The sequence below is a fragment of the Protopterus annectens genome, chromosome 9.part0 (assembly GCF_019279795.1).
Source record: "Protopterus annectens isolate FY-2018-M chromosome 9.part0, PAN1.0, whole genome shotgun sequence".
In the NCBI taxonomy this organism is placed as follows: Eukaryota; Metazoa; Chordata; order Ceratodontiformes; family Protopteridae; genus Protopterus; species Protopterus annectens.
In genome coordinates this window covers 885,091,999-885,100,710 of record NC_056743.1, presented here as the reverse complement: position 1 = coordinate 885,100,710, position 8,712 = coordinate 885,091,999, and positions in this window count along the sequence as shown.

The following is an 8,712-nucleotide window of genomic DNA, read 5'->3' as shown; positions in this document are numbered from 1 at the left end:
GCACTGCTAGTGTCTAATGAAACCAAATACTTGTTATCTCAAACTCTCTCTCTCTCTCTTAGCTTATCTAGTTCTCAGATATATATCAAAGGACAGTAAGCACCATGTACTACAGTTTAAATCACATTGTTCAAGCGATCACACCAGCATTTCAGAATCAGAAGATATTAAAAATTTTAATCTGTATCAGAAAGACACTGACATGTTCATATTCACTGCAGCTACATTATTTTGGGATATTAACGCATCTGCTCCTATATAACCTATAACAGCATCACAAGAGTCTGGTATAGTGCTCGCTGACCTCTCAGCTGTAACAAGGACTACTTCATACAAATAAAAATTGTCTAACAGAAAAGTAGACCTTTTTCATATAATTCTTCATGGATTATCATTGTAAACAATTACTATTTTATGAAATAGCCAAAAGAATAAACATGCTGCTATCCACATGATCAAAGTAAATGGCCACTTCTGATAAGATAAAGATTGAGGATTTTTAGCACTTTCATTCCTTTTATTTCACAGAACTTCTTCAGAATAAAATCACTCTCCGACATTACTTAATTTATAAACTAAAAAAAGTCACATGACTTTATTACATAGCTCATTGAACTTGTACATCAACCATTTAAAACTGCAGTGCACTTTTTCTAAATTACAAAAATTCATTGAATGAACATTTTAAATATTGCTATAACATGTTGTTATAACCTTTGTGCCATCAAAAAACATTTAATATTTATATGTTCGTTTAAACCTGGCATTTGAGTATATATTTTTTTATCTCATGTGAATTGCACATTGTTTTTTCTTTTTTGAAATAGTCAAATAATATCAGAGATACAGATGTGTGCCTCCCTTCTGAATGCACACCATTGTCTTAAAGAGTCTGCATGCATGTGAAGATTCTGTTTTTACTGCTGTTGGATTCATACTGATAACAAATTTTATTTACTTTTGACTTTTCTCTTACCTTTCATACAAGATCACTAATGTCACCTAAGTTTCCCTTTTCTATCCACTAAATAGAAGCAAATGGAGGTTAACAGAGGCAAGCATCCCAATTACAAAGTGTAATACAAAAACTACCATTCCAAAACATTTCTTAAAGTAGCAGTGTACTGAGAGACAAGGGCATGCAGCCGTGAATAATTTGAGAATTACGGTTTTGAAAATTACAACTGTTATTTCATGCTTTAAAAGTATTACCACCATTGAAATAAAATCTGGGCAGCTTCAAAGAAGGGCTGCTATTGCAATTCTTCACTCTGTACAATAGTGTTTTTTTATAAATGAATTTGTTGACCATGGTTCTCTACAGAACAGTCTGATATGGTACTGTGCTTTACAGTACAGGCACACAACACTGTATGAATAAACTGTGTAGGTATTTTGTATCTGTGTTCTCACCCATCTGAGTGATACTTTTTATGTGCAAATCTCTCTGATCAAATGCTAAAATCAAGACCATGCTGCCAAGATGAATGTTTAACTGAATACAACAGTAGGGTATGATCTAGAGATAAACTATTCATACCATTGTCCAAACAGATGGTGGAAGGAGAACAATCTCCTGAATGGGAAAAATAAGAGTCAAGGCAGAAAATGAGAGCATGAACACTGCAACAGCATCACATATGAACCAAGGCAATTAAAAGGGTGCCTCCACAGAAAAATGCAGCAATAAAACTTATCCTGTTTCTCACTAGAGCTGTACAGGGGAGTAATGATAAGATGCCAAGCAAAAGGGTTGTGTGATAATACCACTACTAAAATTATTCCATGCTCAAGAATGCTGGGGAAAGTCTTTCTACCCCAACAAGCTGTGTTGTAGTAAAGCATTCATTTAAAGATGTGAGGCAGTGCTTTCGGTAGGTGGGAAGGCATGAAAGAAGGCAGTTTCTGTGCAGAGCAGCAAGAAGAAAGAAAGACAATATGTTGGGCCTAAAGACAGCAACAAGTATTGAGTACAGTATGCATCTTACATGTACATTTATATTTAGAGTGAATAGTCCCTTGGGTTCACAAGAGGTGTCCCAAAAATACTAGTAATTACCATGGTCCCACAGTAGGCAATCTCTCCTCTGCCACTAGGCAATACACAGACACACACATACACAAACATGTACATGTATATATATATATATGCATCTGTATAAGAGCATTTGTGTGTGTCACGCTTATCCATGTTCATCAGCAACATTAAGCAGAGTATCACAGTAGCCATTACTGAAAGTGCATGTATGTATGTTCATGTGTGAGAATGTGTGGGTGAGTACGTGTGTGCATAAATGCATCCTTGCACATCAAAAGCATTAAGCAGAATATTACAGTACCCCACTAGCAGAGGCAAAATATTATTTTATGGGGTCTATATTAGAACATCGAATTTTTAAAATGTCGAATGTTCTAATATCGACCCCCTATTCAGTGAACACTGACAATATCAAACATGCGGAACAGCAAATTTTTTCCCAGGGAAAAAAATTTGCTGTTCTGACACACACACACACACACACACACACACACACACACACACACACACACACACACACACACACACACACACACACAACACAAGCACACCAAACAAACAACAATCCACACACATACACCTAAAATGCTACATCTAACCCTACACTAAACTGTACATACACCATTAGCTATCCACTTACCTTAACCCAAACCCTAACCCTAAGGTCCGTCACTATCACACACTCACCTCACCCGCGCCTTAACCCTAACTCACCTAACCCCCGCTGTAACTCTCACTTCCACACAACCGCACACTTACCTTATCCTGACCCGTAACTTTCCACCACAGTGCTGAAAATAGCAAAGCCACAGGAACGGCCAACTGAATTCCTTCCCTAGGAAGAAATTTGGTGTTCTGTAGCTTCGCTATTTTCAGCGTTCGCTGAATAGGGGTCGATATTAGGACATTCGAAGTTGTGAAACTTCGATGTTCTAATATAGACCCTATTTTATGACCCCAGTTATAAAACATTCTACCTGCACTCACATATACATCCTGTAAAAACCTAAAAGACCTACAATCAACGTCTAACTAAATTTGCAATTTCATCTTCCTATTACCTAAAACAGAAGACTGATGTAGATCACTATATATATGCCAAAATGGTTGCCAAAATGCACTGATCTTCGCCTTCACTCTTTAATATACTAGCCACTTATCAAAGACACCTTCCTCCCCGGCACAGAATAGCAGTTAAGAGCACTCCATACAGTCTTCATTTCTATGCTAGTAATGTAATACTCTCATCTACACCATGCCTTCTCCTTTCTTGGACCTACGCTATGGGGCTGACTCTCAGAAGACATCTGTACCTCACACACACACAGTGAACCCTAGCATAAACTGCCTACCTTAGAAAGAGAGCTGCCTCTCATTGCTTCAAGACACCTGCAGTCATACAGTCCTCCTTTTAGTCTTTATCTTTATTTTTTTCACAGTTTTCTCAGGCTCAAATCTCTGGCTCACTGACTTTCCCCTTCTACCTCATCCTTATATGTAAATGATCCCCAGTTGCCCGTTCTCCTGGTGGTGTAAGATTTAAGAGAATGTCTGATTTTGATTTTAAGGAATAATCTCTCTCTTTTAAATCTGTATGACTAAACTGATTTTCTTGGATTGTAAATGATTGTCTCTAAAGTCAGCACAGTATGATAGTTGCAAAACATACTGTGTGGGTTAAATTTACCCTAATGTTCTTTGATTTGTCTCTATAACTTTCAAGTTTTTTTGCATCTACTGGGTATGGCTAAAATCAGCCCTTATGGATCATTCTACTACCCTTGTTTACTGACCATCATTCCTCTGTTGAAGTCAGACCTGAAAGCCACTGGAGACTCACCATTCCGACTAGTTCATGTCAGGCATCAACTTTCTGCAATGGGTCATCTTACTGACTCTGCTGGTACTCCTTAAAGTTCATGTGCAGTATGAACAGGAAAGTTCGCCTCTCCACAGCACACAGTGCTACATCTCTGCTTTCCACAGTGACTGAAACAGCTATAGCAAGTCACTCATACCTCCTTGAGAAGCACAATGGTAAACCTACATACACATGGATGCATGTCTGTTGATCATGTGTCATGCAATGTAGTACTTCACATTGCCAAAACTATATGTCACTAGTATTGCACCTTAATGTTGAGAATGACTATAGTGCTGTAACATGGTGTTATAGGTGTACATAAGTTGAATGCACAACCACACTAGTCACATGCTTTATGGTCATTGTGACATGCACAGCTGGGTTTTTGGGCAACACTGTGCACTACAGCAGGGATTCACAGACAGTGGTACTAAGTAGCATCATAACTTTCATGCTAATAGGCTCTTGTTAGCATGATATAAGGCACTGGTGCTACTTTGCACACCACTCATTACAGTATAGCTGTGCAATATAGGAATTTTATTAAAGATTCTGTAGACTTGGAGCTTCACAGAGTTAAAGGAGGAGTCCTATCTAGTGAAGTACCTCAACAAGAACAAACCCCAGTAACAGGATGGCAGAAGTAGTGTATGGTTAACTGGAAACCCATGGCACTGCACTATCTGCCTCAGACTTTTTGAGAAACAACCATGTACAATGGGGACTTTGTAAACAACATTCCACCAGGCATATGTTTTTTTTTGGTCATATGTTCAAGCCTGGCTACAGTATGTCAATGCAGAGAGGCTGCTATGCATAGTAGTAACTGCAGCGGATAAACAGGTGCATAAAGGTGGGGCTGTGGCCATGGCTACAGTACAGAAATGGAAGCAGGGGCTCTGCATAAAAATAACTGCAGCTAGAAACAAATGCATAAGTGGGAGAGGCTGTGACCACAGGTATGGGCATTATACTCGCTAACATGCTTTCCCATCATGCGTAAATATACTGGCTTAGCCCCTGAAGGAGACAACACCTGGAAAAGTTTGCTACCCAAGAGAAAAGTACAGTTGTGTAAATAAACCTTACCATAACAGCAGATATTTGAATGATAACTACTGTAGTAGCCTTAGCTATATTGCTTATATCTCACCAAGGATATAATAGCTGGCCAGCTTCCAAAGCTTCAGGGCACCTTCTATGCACCCAAACTTTCAAGCAGCTTGAGCTCAGCTGACTAAAATACAAGTTTGGGCACAAAGCCCTTCAGAGCTTTCTTGCCAGAATAGAGAGGGAGACTTAGCTATGAAAGGACAATGCTAGGAACAACAAAAAATAAAGGTCTACACCTTGGCATAAAAAAAACCAAAAAACGAGGATGAAGAGAGACAGCAGCTCTTGCAGCAATGATCATTCAAATATTTGCTTTTATGGTTATTTTTACTTGCACAACTGTACTGTTCATCATACTGATTACTGCTACAGTAATCTTAACTATATGGGTAAATTACCTTAGTTAATTACATTTGGGAGATGGAAGAAAAAAATAAAAAAAAGTCCAGAGTCCACTGGAGAATGGTCCTAGCAATGCTTGATCTAGACCTAGGGAAGGAATCAAGCATGTTTAACATATTGATCCCTGCTGCAGTATGGGTTATACCTTGCCATGTGCCCAAACTGTCAAGCAGCCTGAGCTAAGCTGGCTAAAAAACAAGTCTGGGCATGAAGTCCTTCAGGGCTTTACTGCTGCTGAAGAGTACGCTCTTCTGAGGCTTTTGAGGCACAATGGCCGGCTTGTGCTTTCCTTTGCTGCGCAGATAAGTTTCCTTTGTTTTATTGATGTTTTATTACTTTCCTCTTTTGGAAAGTTATTTTAAAACTAAGAGTGTTGTGTTTTAATGGACTTTCTTAAAATGGTAACACAGAAAAAAAGTGCTCCATTTAAAAACCTTTACCAGCCTCGGGCAACCTATATCCCATGATGCGCGCGGGAACTACCTGTCACTTTAAAAGTAATGTACACTAAATGAAAACTTATTTTCTGTGGAGAAATTTTGTTATTTTTCCTTTGTGGGGCTGACAGTGCAACAGTGTACTTTTTACTGTGATTTTTCTTTAAAAAATAAATTTTGTGAACTGGTAGTTTTACTGACAATTCTTGCATATCTTCCCTGGGAAAGAGGCATAATTTTCGGCTTGGCCACCGATCAGATTACCGGTCACACGGTTGGTCATTCTTCCATACACAAAAAGAATAAGTTGATCAAACAGCCTTTGCCACCAGAGCAGACTAGCAATTTACCTCAGCTGTGGCCATTTGTTGTACCTCAGACCACCAGATTCCTCAGGTGTAGCACCTACAGCTACTATGGACCAGGAGTTAGCCATGGCCTCAGTGGCTGTTGGAGTCCCCTCAGTAGGAAAGGGAAAACTACTCTTGTCGATCCCGAGATAGGTGACAGGGAAGGACTCTCTATTGTGTCAGAATGCTATGTCCATCCCTCAGGAAGCAGCTGCTACCTTTGCTGAACATGCTTTTCCTGTCAAAAATAAACAGAAAACTAAGCATGTTATCTACTCATCCTAAAATTTCTTCAGAAAGGAGTAGTTCACTAGGTCTGACTCAGGGTAATCAAAAGTGTGATGAAAGGGACAAACTTATTCAAAGAAAAGCTAAGATTTTTTCAGATCTCTTTTTCCAAATTGTCTAGAAGATTTTCTATCTCCTCATTCAATTTTGGCAAAAATAGAATAAACAGTCTCAATAAATTCAGGCAAACAAATCTGCAGCAGAAGGGCCAAACATTAAATACCTGTCCTAAACAGCATTTAAAATTTCCTTTTTATTATCATCTGGGAGGTTCTGAGAATAGCCACACGAACCTCCTCAAAATAGCAGCAGTGGCCATAGTCCTGGAAGAAGTATCAACATGGTCATACACACACACTGTAAACAATGAATACTGACTTATGCAATAGAAGAAAAAAAGAAGTTATGTACTTACCATAACGTTCCATGTGAATTGTTCATCTCTCCTTCATTCTTACTGATGGGTTCGGAGCCGATCCTTGGCTCTGACTCGGCTAACTGCAAAAGCTCGAGGTCTTCAACTAGCTCGAGGCCAACTCCATATCCCATGATGCACCTTGATCTTCCCTCAGATCTTGTTTGCTGCCACCTGACTACCTAGTAGTATTAAAACGCCACTCTGAGAGCTGGATAAGAGACAATGCACTATATAAGAAAGGTGATGGACCTCAAGTAGACTGGATGGGGCTTGGAGGGTGGGATGTAAGAATGAAGGTAAGAGGAACAACTCACATGGAACATCACGGTGAGCACATAACTTCTTTATGTGAAGTTGTTCTATCTCGACATTCATTCTTACTGATGGGTAGCGTCCCAAGCACCATCTTTCTCAGGTGGCTCACGGGAGAATATTCCTCAGAACTGTGGAACCAAAGGAGGTCCCATCTGGAGGCCTTGTCTACTTTGTACTGAGTGATAAAGGTATGAGGTCTTGACCAGGTAGCTGCTGCACAAATAGAATCTAATGGTAATCTTGCAGAAAAGGCTAATGAGGTTGAAACAGCTCTAGTAAAGTGGGCCTTTATTTTCTGATGTAAGGGAGCATTCTCTGAACTATAAATGAAGGAAATGCAATCTGATAGCCATCTTGACAAGGTTACTTTTGTGACTGAGGCACCCTTTTTTGACTCCGAAAAAGAAACAAAGAGCTGATCCATTGATCTGAATTGTTTCTTTCTAGCTAGATAAAATCAGATTTGTCTATGAACATCAAGTTTGTGAAGCATGTGTTCCATCCTATTTGTGTATTTAGGAAAGAAAATGGGCAACTCAATGGCTTGGTTAAGATTTGTCTCTGATCAAACTTTAGGTAAAAAGGATGGATTAATTCTGAGCGAAACTCTGTCATTATGGAAAATCAGATAAGGAGGTTTGAAGGCTAAGGCCTGTAACTCAGAAATCCTCTGAGCAGAAGTAATGGCTATCAAAAATATAATCATCCATGAAAGGAATTTCAAAAGATAGGACAAGGCTGGTTCGAAAGGAGGTAACATAATTCTGGAGAGAACAAAATTTAGATTCCATGGCATGGATGGCGCTCTGATTGGTGGCCTTAAATGAATGGTACCTTTAAGAAAGGCTTTAGCAAGTTGATGTGACATGACACTGGAGCCTTGGAAGCCAAGATGAAAGTTTGTGATTGCTGCTAATTGAACTCTGGTGGTTGCTACAGCAGCTCCTTCGTTGAAAAGTTTAGTCAGAAATTTCAATATAGATGGGATCAGGGCTAGATAAGTATCAACATCATTCTGAGATGTCCATAAAGAAAATCTCTTCCACTTGCTAAGATATAACTTTCTGGTGGATGATTTATGAGAGGATGTTATATGTTGGACTTAGCTGAGAGGTTGTAAATCCTGGCTATTGTGGAAATTGGAGCAGCCAAGCTGTCAGTTTGAAGGTATGAAGAGAAGGATGAAGAGCCCCTGATGAATGGGTCAACAGATCCGGAAATGGGTCCAGGATCCAGGGTTCTTCCAAGAGATGAGGCTGAAGGAAGGGAAACTAAATTTGCAGAGGCCACTAAGGGGCTATTAAGATCATGGTCCTTCCCAGATATTTTGCTTTCTGTAACACTTTGGGGATCAGAGAGAAGGGGGGAAGGCATAAAGGAGACCCAGGGTCAATTGTGCACCAGTGCCTACCTTGGGGCATCCCCCAGCGGGGAAATCAGGGCAAAGTAGCTGCTGCATTTCATGTTTGTTGAGGTGGCAAAGAGAT